We start from the raw sequence: 14,511 nt of genomic DNA, 5'->3' as shown, positions 1-14,511 counted from the left end.
ATAGACCAGAACTATCTGCATAAAACATGAAATGATGTTCAATACAATAGATAAATGCTGGGTGTGTGGCTTTTCATAGGCTGAGCAAAGCTCCAAGAACTAGAAATTGAAAACCAACCAACCATTCAGAAAAGAAGAAAGAATATGTATGAAGAGGGCAATTCATGGATTGATTTTGTGTCCCTTCTTAATTTTCTTTCAAGAAGATTAAAAAAAAGCTCTCTCTCCCTTCTCTCTACAACTGCATATCATATCTAATCCTCATCATTTGGCCTCTACCATGCAAAAAAATCTCAGAAGTTTGATGATGAAAAGCATGTAACTGATCCTGATGTAAAAGTGAATTCAAGGTAAAAGTAACAAATCAATTGAAAATGCCTTGAGAAGACAAGAAAACAACCTCAAGTTGATTTTCTTCACTTTCAAATTGCAACAGACCTTTAAAATTGTCCTCTAACCAATCTTAATCATCAATAAAGAACTCAGCCTATTCTGTCGCCAATGCCTCTGATTTCACAAATCATCCTATAACTTGAACCAAGAAGCACCTGTACAAAAACAAACTCCAAATTTGGAAATTTTGGGTTCTCCCAGTTCCAACGGTATATTGGAGTGCCCAATTCGGTTAAAAATTGCCCCAGATACAGCCACTTGAAAATTTGAGCCTCTAAACTCCATGGTTTGCATTAAAACTTGCAAAATTTTATTCCTCCCTCTATAGTTTGACTATATTAATAATCTTCAGTTTTATTTATAAAAAAAATTGACTGCATGTGATCTCATAAGGAATATAAAAATGAATTTTAAATTTGAACCTTTGCAATTTTTTGCCCTTTTCCAATTCGGGTCAAACATATTGACCAACCTGTGACACGTGTCAGCTTCTAATTGGTTTAGCTCACTACCACATTTGCCACATCATCAAAGGACGAGACCTGCCATGTGTTAAAAATGCACTTCCTCACATTACTTAAATTCCTACAACTCTATTTTGCGAGGATGCGCGGACCGTCGGATCTTGCCATGTGGCAAAATCTTGTGCCTCCATCTTCATTTGCTCGTCCTTGCCATCGCATCATCCGTGGGACCCGCCATGCCATGTGGCGCCCAAGTGCATCCCCACATTATTTAACTACCTTGCAACTTTATTTTGTGGGGATGCACACGTCGTCGGATCAATCCATGTGTTGAAATCTCATTCAATCTCTAGTTTTGGCACCACATCAGCGTTGATGCAGTCTCATTTAAAAATCTACTTAATCTCTGAACCAGCTGACATCATCAGAGGGTCCACCACATAGCGCACCCTTCTCTTTAATAAAACCCAATCGTCAATTCATATTGTATGACAAGTTGTGTAGTATTTAAACATTATATTTTACCCTTCCACAGTAAATGTGGGATTAAGAGCTTTATTGTTCTTCCCTCTACTGCAGAACTCTGCAATTTAGAGCATTCTCCATTTTTCTTTGGCGCAAGTGTGAGGCCTCTCTTTGCATGCGTACTTTGCTATTTGATGGCAGCTCCATAAAACGTTTCCTCCTTCATGTGAAAATTTGCCCTTGTTTTCAAATGCGTGGGTAGTCTCCTTTTCATGGTGTTGATTTCTCCCTATAGCTTCATCCACACTACTCCCCTGTTACTTTGAGTGCAAATTCTTTGTTTAAATTTCCCTTTCTTTTGTGGGGACTCTCCTTTTTGGATGACGCCTTCTTTGTGAGGGTGTTCTTTTTCTTAGTGTCCCCTATTTTGCTGACATGGGCTTTGAGTGGACGTGTCTGCATTAGACTTCAGTTATGGCTTGAAGTGTCTTTTAATGTGTGAATTCCTTTCCAGGCATGAGCAGAGCTTCCCTCTAGCTAGCTGTGACTTAACTTGCTGTTAGTGACTTCCAAAATCCCCTAAGTTTCCAACTTTTGCTAGTGTCTTCTTTTTATGGGCTTTCCTACCCCTTTTTCTGCATTTTCTTAGCTTGGACGTGGGTGCACTTTCTCCAAACGTGAGATGTTGTCTTCAAACATAAGGAACTTTCTCTTGGCATGAAATTCATGGATGTTCTGCAGATGCTCTACCTCCCTTAGGCATGAGATGCCCTGCTTTGACTGACTGTAGCTACTCTTCAACATGCCTTCTTAGTATGGGATGAACTCTTATCTTCACAGTGCACATCAAACCGTTTTCAATTGCAAGGGTCATTGCTTTTCAAGAAGTGATTCTATGATTTGTGTCAGCTAAGGCCTTGAAAGCCATCAATGCATCATAGTTGCTAATAACTTGGGATTGAGCAACTCTATAAAGGGTAAATAACACCACTAAGAGTACCATAAATATTTGTAAGGCAGCATAATTGACAATCTTTTGGTTGATAAATCTATTCTCTCAATGCTTAAAACCCCCAAAAGTGTTATAGCAATTTGAGAGTCAAAAGGATTTTAACACTACATTTGCTAAATCCTTATGGAGCGGCTAAAAGATAGATAATAGCACATTCTCTGAATTATTTCCCATTCACTTTCACATGGAGCTCCTTCTTGGGCCTGTGACTTTGCTCTACTTCCTCCAATACCCCCTTTTGGGCTTACACTTTATACTCTTTTCATCAAAATAAGTACCCATATGATCTAAATGCAAATGAGATTTCTTATCAAGGGTATATAAACTGTGCCTGCTGATAGGATCACAACCTTTGAGAATATTTATGAAAAGATATTTATCATTCTAATACAATTTAGCTAGGCCCCCAAAGTGGGTTCAGCTAAAAAAAATTCATTTTCGAACAACTGAATCCTTAGACTGGCCTGTTAACCTTTTAATATCCAATGGAATTGATTTCGATCATTAATTAATCATTAAAATCTCATTTTATCATTTTCTGCAAATTGTCACTTTTATGTCAGGAGGTCCGTTGATTGGCCTTAAAAATTGATCCAAACAGATAATCGAGAAATGAAAACTGGGACACTCATTCTTTGTCATGAGGACATTATGGATCTACGATTTAGGCTCATGAAGAATAACTGGGAAAATTTGACAAGCGTCTAAAGTTGGCTACCTGGATTTGTAGGACAGGAATCAATGACAACATAACAATTTTTTACAAATGGAATGACCCTGGAAAAGTGTGCAAACGGATTCATCAAGGCTTAAAAATTGACACACTTATAGTATTTTTAGTACAGAACACAGGGAAACAAACCATTCACTCTCACCTATCATGGATCAGGAGATATGACATCATGAATAGGGGTTCCAATCAATCTACAAATACTTGACACCAGTAAAATTTTAGAGATTCCCTTTGGAATCGCATTTGAAAACTGATCAAACGAATTCGTCAAGAGCTAAAACTTGAAACATGATAAGTCTCTAAAGTCTGTAATGTAACACAAAAGGAATTTTAGCATTTTGGTCAACTAGTCAAAAGTTATTATGAGTCAAACAGGGCTTCCCAGAATTAGGTGCAAAGTGAAAAAGCACGAAATCAGTAACTGACCCACTTTGAGGGATTCAAAACCTAGTCAAACGGACTCAAAATGACTCAAAATCTAAAACATAGGTTCTCAGGTATGGACACTAGACACTCCCAAAGTGAAAACTCATAAAACATTTCTGGGTGTGAGATATTCAGATGCAAACAAGGCCTCCCATCGCTGTTTGACACTCGGGTGAAAATTGCAGATTTAGCAATTGCTTAAAATAGGACTTCACCAAATAGCTCAGAAAGATGTTTTAACTTCATGGAATAGGTAGAAAAGCTAAATGAAAGGTCTTAGAAATATTGAACACCTCTGGGGCCTTATAGGTACTGTCGGGTACATTTGCATTTATGAGGCTTTCATAGGCTTAACTTGATTCAAAAATTTTAAATGGTACTGAAAATTGACCTTGCAATTTTTAGTCCCAACATAACCCAAAATTTTTGAGTATCTCCTTGATTTATTTGGATTGGGTGACAAATATGCCATGCTTCAACTGATGTACTTGTAATCCAACAAAGAATTGGATTTCTCTAAACATTGACATCTCAAATTCATGCTTCATTTGATTAGCAAAATATTTGCATAGAACATCTTTTCCTCCAAATATTATATCATCAACAAAGATTTATGATATCAAAATGTCTTTACCTTTTTTAGCTTTGATGTACAAGTTGTTGTTGTCATCTGTTCTCTCAAATCCTATTTTCACAAGATATTTGTGCAATCTCTCATACCATGCTCTAGGTGCTTGCTTCAATCCATAAAGTGCCTTGTGCAATTTGCAAACCATATCCTTATTCTTGTCATCTACAAATCCCTCTTGTTTTTCTATGTAGACTTCCTCATCTAGTATACCATTTAGAAAAGAAAACTTAACATCCATTTGAAACACTTTCAAACCTTTGTATGCAACATATGCAAGAAATATTCCTACTCCTTCCATTCTTGAAATAGGGGCAAATGTTTCCCCATAATCCAGCCCTTCTTCTTATGCATAGCCTTTGCAAACTAGTCTGGCTTTATTTCTTGTTATTTCACCATTCTTGTCAAGTTTATTTCTAAACACCCATTTCGTACCAATCACATTCTTATTAGTTGGTCTAGGAACTAGGGTCCATGTTTTGTTCTTCTCAATCTGATCTATCTCCTCTTCCATGGGTTTATACCAGTCATCATCTTGTAGTGCATCTTTCACTTTTTTAGGCTCAACCTTGTTTAGCAGACATGATTCATTCCTTAGTCTATTCCTTCTCATTGGTCTGACATCCTTATCACCAATGATTTGATCTATAGGGTGATGTCTTCTTACATACTTGGCTTCTTGGTTCTTTCCTTCTTTCCATGTTTGATCCGTTAGCTTCATAGTCATTTTGTTCTTCATCATCTAGCACTTCATCATTTCTCTCATGTATGCTATTTTTAGAATCAGAATGTGCATTTTCTACATTTTGTAGCTCAGCTTCTAATGTAGCTTGACATTCACTAGCTATGATTTAGCTGATACTAAAATTTGTTGTTGATTCCCAACTTGATTTGCAATATTGTCTTCAACAGTCATTCCTTCATAGAATTATACAAAGTATCTATAATCCTCTGATTACTTTTTTTCATCACCTAAACTTCTGCATGCTCATCAAAATTTACATTTACACTCTTCACAATCTTGTTAGTGTTAGTATTCAAACACTTATATGCTTTGCTTCTAGTGGAGTATCCAAGGAATATGCCTTCATCACTCTTTGCATCAAACTTTCCATTTCTAACATCTTTAAGAATATAGCATTTAGAACCAAATACTTTGAAATTTTTAACATTAGGTTTGTGATCATACCATAATTCGAAAGGTGTTGTATTTGTACCCTTCTTGGCTTGAACTCTATTCAGTGTGTAGACTACAGTGCTTGTACCTTCTCTCCAGCATTTTAGTGCAACATTTTTCTCCATCATCAAGGTTCTAGCATATTCAATCACTAACCTATTTCTTCTTTTAGCAATACCATTCTGAGGTGGGGTCCTTGGTGCTAATGTTTTCCTTTTGATACCTTTGTCATTGTAGAAAATTTCAAACTCTTTTGATGTAAACTCACCTCCTTTGTCTAACCTTAGGTATTTCAAATTCTTTTCTATTTCCTTCTCAACTCTGGATAAATATCACTTAAACATTTGAAATGCATCAAATTTTTTCTTTAAAAACATAGCAGTCATCATCCTGGAATAATCATCTACTAGTAGCATTATGTATCTATCTCCTAGGTAGCTTTGCTCTTCTATTGGACCACATAAGTCTGTATGGACTAACTCTGGTACTTATTTGGAAGTGTATGTTTTCCTTTTAAAGCTAGACTTAGTCAACTTTCCTAGTTGACATTTTTTGTGTTGGCGCTCAAAATTGTAGCCTAAATTTTGAGCACTATTGAGAAAATTGAGCACTATAAATGCTTTTAAATGAGATTGTACCTGGCTGTACCTTTGAGGCCCCTAAGGTGTTTAATGTCTCTAACACCCTCCTTTTAGTGCATCTACCTATTCCATGAGGTTAAATTGATATTCTGAGCCATTTCGTGAAGTCTCATTTCAAGCACATTTCAAATTTGCATTTTCATCCGAGTGTCAAACAGTGACAGGAGGCTATGTTTGCAAGTGAATATCTCATACCCAAAAAACTTTCATGACTCGCCACTTTGGGAGTACCTAGTGTCCATACCTAAGAACTTATGTTTCAAATTTTGAGTCATTTCAAATCCATTTGACTAGGTTTTAAATCCCTCAAAGTTGGTCATTTACTGTTCTATGCATTTGTGTAGTTGTTCACATTTCTAGGAAGCCCTCTTTCACAAGCTATAATTTTGACCCAGTTGACCTAAATGTTGAAATTATTATTGTGTTGCATTGTAGATGTCAGAGACTTGTTATGTTTCAAGTTTTAGCTTCTGATGAATCTATTTGATTAGTTTCCAAACATGATTCCAAATGCAATTTCTAAAGTTTTAATGGTGTTAACATTTGCAGATTTGTCGGGACCCCTGTTCGTGATGTTATATCTTTGAACCTATAATTGGATAGATTGAATGGAATGTACCACTATGTTTTCCATTGAAAATACTCCAAGTGTGTCAATTTTTAAGTCACGCTAAATCCATTTACACACTTTTCCAGGTCCATTCCATTTGCAAAAATAACTTTTCTATCATTATTTCAACCTGTAAAATCCAAGTAGCCCACTTTGACTGATTGCCAAATGTGTCTTGTTATTTTTCATGAGCCCAAATCATAGATCTATAATGTCCTCATGACTGAGAATCAATGAATTAGAGAAACCAAATCAAATCAAAGAAGTAGAAAGATGAAAGAGGTGATTCAGTTGTAGGAGATGGAATTCCAAGTGGACACATGCCATCTTCAGAATAGATTTAGGAATTCAACTTTCCTATATCATTCTTTCTTTATTTCATTGTAGGGGTTGGCAGTTTGCTTTGGGTAATACCAGCAAGGCTCCAGTGTTTTATTGTGAAACCACATTCTTTTAACACATTCTCTCTTGTATGAACAGCATTAAGAAGGTTAATACAGATAGTTTAAATCTATTAGTTGTTTTTTGTGTTTTCATTTCATGCATATGGTTGTATTGTTTCAAATAAATTAATACAAAGAACATCAGGTTGAGTTTCATCTTGAATCTTGTCTCATTTATCAGTGATCTTCAGTGTTTTACAATCTTTGAACAAAGAGCTTAGGTTGTAGTTGCAATCCCTTAAGGCTATATGTTATTTCATTGTTGCTTATAACTCAAGGGATTAAGTAAATGCTTCATGGAAATTAACAGGGTTGTAGGTTTGCTAATGGGGATATCATGTAAGAATGAGGTGTAGATTGAGCACAGATGTCTATTTGCAAGGTAAATAGATAGATCAGATATCTGAATATATAAATAAGTATCAGATATCCATATGTATGCATTTGATTCATGGATTTACCTAATGGATTAGGCACTATTCAATTACAGGATCATTAGGTCTTACTGTTGCATATTGGATGGTTTGTTGAATTCAACATTATTAATCAAACATTCTTTCCCTTTCATGTTGAAGGACCTAAATGTTTAACCCTCACTCAGCTTGTGAATTTCATAGATATGCATCTAGCTATTATAGATATGTGTCATTTCATGAGTCATTAGGAGAAATAAGGGTAAAATCTACTTAATATATTTAGGGATATGTTTTTGCACTAGTACAGTATCATTTGAATCTGAGGTCTATTTGTCTAGGTTTAGCAAAGCCTGAAGTAGAAGAAGGGTCAAGCATTATAGTTGGCCCTATGTCTGAAATGATATGTTGATAATGGGAGTTAGTTTCCCTTAGATATGTCATATTCTCATGGGGATAGTTGAAAACTTGGTAACATTTTCAAACACCAACAAAATGGTGACTCTGCTAGGGATTGTATTGAATTTGAATGTTAGACAAACCTTGAGAATTTAGAAGAAGAGATTCAATACAGCAAAAGAAGTGCATAATAATTGTTGCAGTAGTAAGTTGTCTAATGTGTTTTCTAGTCTTCTTACTTTAAATAGCATGCACCCTAGTTGAGCTTTATTCATGGACAGTAGTATGTTGTAAAATTGGATGAAAATTGTGTTCTATGTCTATTATAAGTCTTTCTTCAATCAGTTCAATTTTTGCATATGCTATTGAGAAAAGTTCAGAGTCAAGAATTGAATTATAAAGTGTATTTTCTTTTCAAGGTGTTATTGATCTGCAAGTTTCTCCGACATTGAAGGTCTGGTTCAAATTTTTCAAGTGACAAACTATGTTTTATTTCTCACAAAGTGTGAGTGGCGACTCTCAAATCTCTATACCAGTTTGTTCCTAGTTGATTTCATTGCAAAATTTTGAAGGAATTTCAGTTGTATGGGAAGATTTGAAACTGTTGATAGTTTCTTAGAAAGGAAGTTTTAAATTCTTGATAAGTTTTAAAGTGTTGTTTGCAATTTTCCATTATAAGAAATTGAAGTGTAAAAAGTGGATCATAGCAATGATCTCTTTATCCTCTTGAAAGGAGGTGGAAACTCTACAAAGTTTGATCAGTGGGGTAAAGGATTTTCAGTCTTGCACCTATGCCAAATCAGCAAATCGAAGTTTATCATCAACACTTGAGGTATTTTGATTTTCATGTTTTCTTTTCATGGAAGTCAAAAGTTAAAAATGAATGCCTCCATCTAGTGGTTTCAGAACTAAGAAAATAGAGGTGGAGTTTTAATAAGTTTATAAGATGGATTCTAAGTCTAGGTCTAAAAATGATGTGTCAACTCTTGAAAGTGTTCGTGCAAATGTTGCTAGATTGAAAAGAAAGATTCATGATAATATTGTCTTAATGTTAAGAAGTAAAATTGGTGGTATTAAGGGTCTTAGTGGATTTCAAATTTATATGAAGTTCAAATCAGTAGTTATGAATCTTGATGAGTTTCTTAGACTTGAGAAGTTTTCCTAGCCAGTAGTACTCTTAGAAGTTTTTATGACACATTCAGTTGATTGGCCAGCCAAGATAAGATTGGATAAGATGTGTAAAATTCAAGATTTTATCATGGAGGTTGAAATTTCTCTGAAGGCTAATGAGTCTAATGTTAACAAATGTAATGAACCCATTGAAGATGATATGGAAAATGAAGAGTCTCAGTTTTATGAATCAAAGAATAGTAATCAGCAGTCTGATAGTATGCATAATGTTGATTCATATTTTTATGATTATGATTATCAAGAAGAAGAAATATGTGACAACAGTAGTACTCTTTCTCCTAGTGATGAATGTGAATGTGTTACAATGTCGATTGTTGAGGTATTTTCTGAAAAGGAAGATGTATGGGATGATCATAATTCTAATTTTTCATGCTCTATTACTAACAAATCTGTTGTTACAAATGTGCCAAGCCATCTAGATAATGATCTCAACCAAGGAAAAGAAACTAGTAGTGAAATCTTGTTAAGTATTGATGAGATTTCTGACTTGTTGGCTCATGATTTTGAAAGGTATGCTAATAAATTTAAGGATTCTTGTGTTTTGACACATTATGTAAATTCATGTGGTGAAGTCATTTTCCCTAAATTTGATGCTGAAGAAGATATCATTTCAGAATATGCTCTGTCAAGTTTGGGAGGTGTATGTGATGGTAGTTTGTATATCAGTACACATGATGACTTTTATGTTGAGAATGAAGATGTAGGGATAAGGTCTATTGCTAGTTCATTGTATTTTTGTTTTCATGAGGCTGAGATAAATTTAGATAGCTCATGTGTTGAGAAAGGTAATACTAATGAAATGGTTTATCCTAGTGAGTTATTTGAGGAAAAATCCGATACGGATCAGCATATGGTAAACATGCAGTTTCATGATAATTCTTATGATTTGGGGTCTAATCATTTGTTGGAATGTGAAGAAGATGTAGTGTATGTTCAATATAATTTATGGAGTACTAATATTGCAAATGAGTAGAAATCAGATTTTACATACTCTTCACACACGGAGTCACAAGGTTAGTTACAATTTAATCCATGTAACTCGTTGAATGAAGTTGAATATGAGCACTTTGTGTTTCTAGTTGAAAAAATCCATGATTCAATTAGTAGTGATCAATTTTAGTTTGATATCAGTTGTTATGATCATGCTGATTCATTTTTTCATAGTGGGCAAGATGAAGAAAGTATGTTTGATTTTTATAAACACTATGAAGATGATGATAGTTTTGTTTTTCCTAATGAGTTGATCATGAATATTGATATGTTGGGTGAAACAAATGATTTTTTAGTTTACCTCAGGAGAATATAAATGAGAATCAAGTGTATGACCAAGGTAAGGAGTTTTGAAAACTTTCTGGTGGCTCGGGGCCATCATTTGTACATAGTATGAGTAGTTGTTTCCTTGCTTTCAATAAAGTTGTTCGATAGAGTTTTTGAAGTTTAGGTGCGTGGTCTACTTCTCCCATAGATCTAAAATATTGCCATGACCACAAGGGACATGCATCCCTAGATAGAGCTACTATTGGCACTCAAAATTGTAGCCTAAATTTTGAGCACTGTTGAGAAAATTGAGCCCTATAAATGCTTTTAAATGAGATTGTACTCGGCTATACCTTTGATGCCCCTAAGGTGTTTAATGTCTCTAAAACCCTCCTTTTAGTGCGTCTACCTATTCCATGAGGTTAAATTGATATTGTAATCCATTTCGTGAAGTCTCATTTTGAGCACATTTCAAATCTGCATTTTCATCAAAGTGTCAAATAGCAACAGGAGGTTATGTTTGCAAGTGAATATCTCACACCCAGAAATGTTTCATGACTCACCACTTTGGCAGTATCTAGTGTCCCTAAGAACCTATGTTTTATATTTTGAGTCATTTTCAATCCATTTGACTAGGTTTTGAATTCCTCAAAGTTGTTCATTTACTGTTCTATGCATTTGTCCAGTTGTTCACATTTCTAGGAAGCCCTATTTGACGTGCTATAATTTTGACCCAGTTGACCTAAATATTGAAATTTCTATTGTGTTGCATTGTAGATGTCAGAGACTTGTTATGTTTCAAGTTTTAGCTTTTGATGAATCTGTTTGATTAGTTTCCAAATGCGATTCCAAATGCAATTTCTAAAGTTTTACTGGTGTTAGCATTTGCAAATTTGTCGAGACCCCTGTTCATGATGTTATATATTTGAACTTGTGATTGGCTAGATCAAATGGATTGTACCACTATGTTGTCCACTAAAAATACTCCAAGTGTGTCACTTAATAAGTCATGACGAATCCATTTACATACTTTTCCATGTCCATTCCATTTGCAAAAATTCCTTTTCTGTCATTGTTTCAACCCAGTAAAATCCAAGTAGTCCCCTTTAACTAATTGCCAAATGTGTCATGTTATTCATCATGAGCCCAAATCATAGATCCATAATGTCCTCATGACAGAGAATCAATGCCCAAATTTTTGTCTTCAGAAGTGTCCATTTGCCCAATTTTCAAAGCTGATTCCAAACCCATTTTATTGCTTTCTGACATGTTTTTGTGCAAGTAGTTCTGAAAGGTCAACTTTGAGGGTCAATATCTTTTGACCTTGAATTCATCATGAGACGAGATTTGACAGGGTGCAAGAATGTAGAGCAAACAATCGGTGGGTCAGATTCTAGAGCCTAATTAGGCGTTTGGGTCAGTTTTTAAGGCCAGTCAACAGACCTCCTGACATGAAAGTGACAATTTGCAGATCAGTGGTAAAATGGGTTTCAGTTGATTAATCAATGGTTGAACTTGGTTTTAATCAGTTTAAGGTGATCAATGGATCCATTTTGTAGTTCAATTGTTTAGAAACAATTTTTTTTTTTTAGCCAGACCCACTTTGGGGCCCAACTAAGTTCATCAGGTTTATGGCACTTGAGAGGATTAATGATGTTTTAAAAGGACCAATTATAATGACATGGATTTTATAGTGTCTTGATGTATACTTATTCTCAAAAATAAAAACTAAAAAAAATGGATGTGTGGGGGCTCTATATTCTGAATTATAATACAAGCAAAGTGAGGGGTTTAATGAAGAGCCGAAATCCAACACAATAGAGACACTTTGCAAGGAAACAAATACATGTTGTTTGGTGAATTTTATCAAGTGGAAAATCACTTCTGAGCCAACTCAATTTGTCTTGAAGGAGCTTCAAATTTTGATAAATATAAGATGCCTCAAGACATTTTTAGTGTTGCATTAGGTAATCCTCAGGAAGTGCCAAACATGAAGACTACAAAGACCTTCCTACCTGCCACTTTAATACTTTCCTGAAACTTTAGAGCTCTTCTTGTCTCCTCAACATTCCATAAAATTTTAATAATAATAGTTTACTCTCTCCTCAAAACACAGAGATTTAAAGGGTGTCTGCAAGACTCAAAATCAAATATTTTATACAAGGATGCCTTTGTGTAGAGTGAAGAATCCACAATAAGTTTTCAATGCAGGGGAAAGTGGAAGAGTTTTAAAGTAAGGTGCCAGCTAAATAAAATGCAGACAGAAATCTGACAAAGAAAAGACTAAACTAAAACATTTGTATAAGGAAGAAGAGCTTCAAATCTGCAACACCATTAGAGGTAAAGTGTAGATCAAAGGAAGAGGAATCATAAAAAGAAAAAAATACCCAACACATCAAGAAACATAAGCATCATGTAATGCATGAAGAGAGCAGTTCACATTTTTTGGGCAGAATAGAGACTCACACATGTGCAAGAAGGCAACTCACAGGACATGAGCAAACTCACGCAGGTTAGAGAGAGCCTCATGACATGAATAAACTCATGTAGTAGGCATATGAATAAGAAGACTCCTTGCTTGAAGTTAGAGCACCCATGCTAATGATGAAGACCTTGTGTAAGGAGGAATAGAGCCATGTTAAAAGCACTAGTCAATAAGAAAGGAGCACCCACTGTTTGGATAGCATAGCAACTCCATGCATCATAAAAGAAACTCACGAGGAGAGTTATGCAGTCTTTGAAGTTCCCGTACATAAAAAACAAAGGAGGGGACTCTAGGAAGAACATTGAGTTCCACACAAAAGGAGAAAGAACTCCACAATCTCCAAGTTTAGATTCTAAAGAATCATCAGATGTTCAAGAGGTGCCATATATAGATAGGACTATGCAAAAAGATCCAACAGATAACTTTCATTCACTTGAGTCTTAGAGAATGATGCCAAGATGCATTGATCCTCTTGTTAATACTATAGTTGCCTATGAAATGAATGATTATCAAATGGAAAAATCTCAGGCTATTTTAGTTCAAAGGTCATTACCCAAGGAAACCTTTGTGTCCAAAAGAGCAGGCACTCATATACATCTTTCTATAGATCAGAAACCATTGGGGGAACCTTACATTACATCTACCAAAATTATTCCCCATGATATACCTGATTCACATCAAATGACTTCTACAAATGTCTCTTGGAAAACAAGAAATGAAATTTCTTTGCATCCTTTCAAAACTCAAGTAGTGTCTATCAGTTCAAGTAGTTTTGCTATCCCTACAACTTCTACATTGCGTTGTGTACAAACCCAAATAGAAACTGTAGAATCATACTCTCTTGTTTGTAGTGAAAATAACCAATGCCATCATAAGCACAGGGAGCCATATACGCATGGTAGAAGAAGAAGAGAGTGATTGAAAATGTAATTAGAGGGAAAAATAGTCAAAAAAATTTATCCCACATTGAGGCCATCAGAAGTCTTTTTACTCTTTAAATACTCAAACACTCACTTTCCATGGTGTCTTAAAGAAACTAACTTTTGAAAAGACAGTGCCCATGTGGTGGGGCCATGGATGATGTGAGGACAACTAGCATGTCACATGCATGAAGTTTTAAATGAAAATGTGAGAATGATGACATGGCGCCCAAACTGGAGATTGTAGGAGATTGGGCCACGTGGCGAGATGAACAGTGGGTGCAAGCCTGTAATTTCAAGTTCCTTGATAGTTAAGAATTGTGGGAATGTCGGATGCTGCCAAGTGGTAGTAGGTCCCACACATGGTGAGGTGGCATCATAGAACAACTCAGGCAGGAGGTGCTCAGATCGTGACATGTGTCATGATTTGATGGACGATGTAATCTCGCATTTCAGAGCTGTAAGGTTGTAAAAAAATGTAAGCTTGCAGGATGTTGCCATGTGGCATCTAGCCCAAGCTTATGATGATGTGGAAATGACATGGCAATGCATTTGAGCAAATGATGATGTGGCATCTGATGCTGACCAATAATGAAGCACCACATGGCATCTGGTCAAAGGGATGTTTGACCCCGAGCCTCATGGGAAAGACAAATTTTGAAGTCATAAAATTTTTTTTATTATTTTTTTTTATGTGGATGCATGTTCAGTTTCATTTTAAATAAAAAAGGGGTCATTTTATAAAGTTTTACTTTAGGTACATTTTAAATTTTTGAAAAATTTAAAATCAAAGTTGCAGACTTAGCTGAGTCTTTTGGCAAAGGGACATTTTTCAAACTAGCTTTCAAAGGGTT

This window comes from Cupressus sempervirens, chromosome 6 (genome assembly GCF_028749045.1).
Source record: "Cupressus sempervirens isolate cs-2001-9-10 chromosome 6, ASM2874904v1, whole genome shotgun sequence".
Classification (NCBI taxonomy): domain Eukaryota; kingdom Viridiplantae; phylum Streptophyta; class Pinopsida; order Cupressales; family Cupressaceae; genus Cupressus; species Cupressus sempervirens.
The sequence above is the reverse complement of the archived record's forward strand: the minus strand, read 5'-3'. Positions refer to the sequence as shown.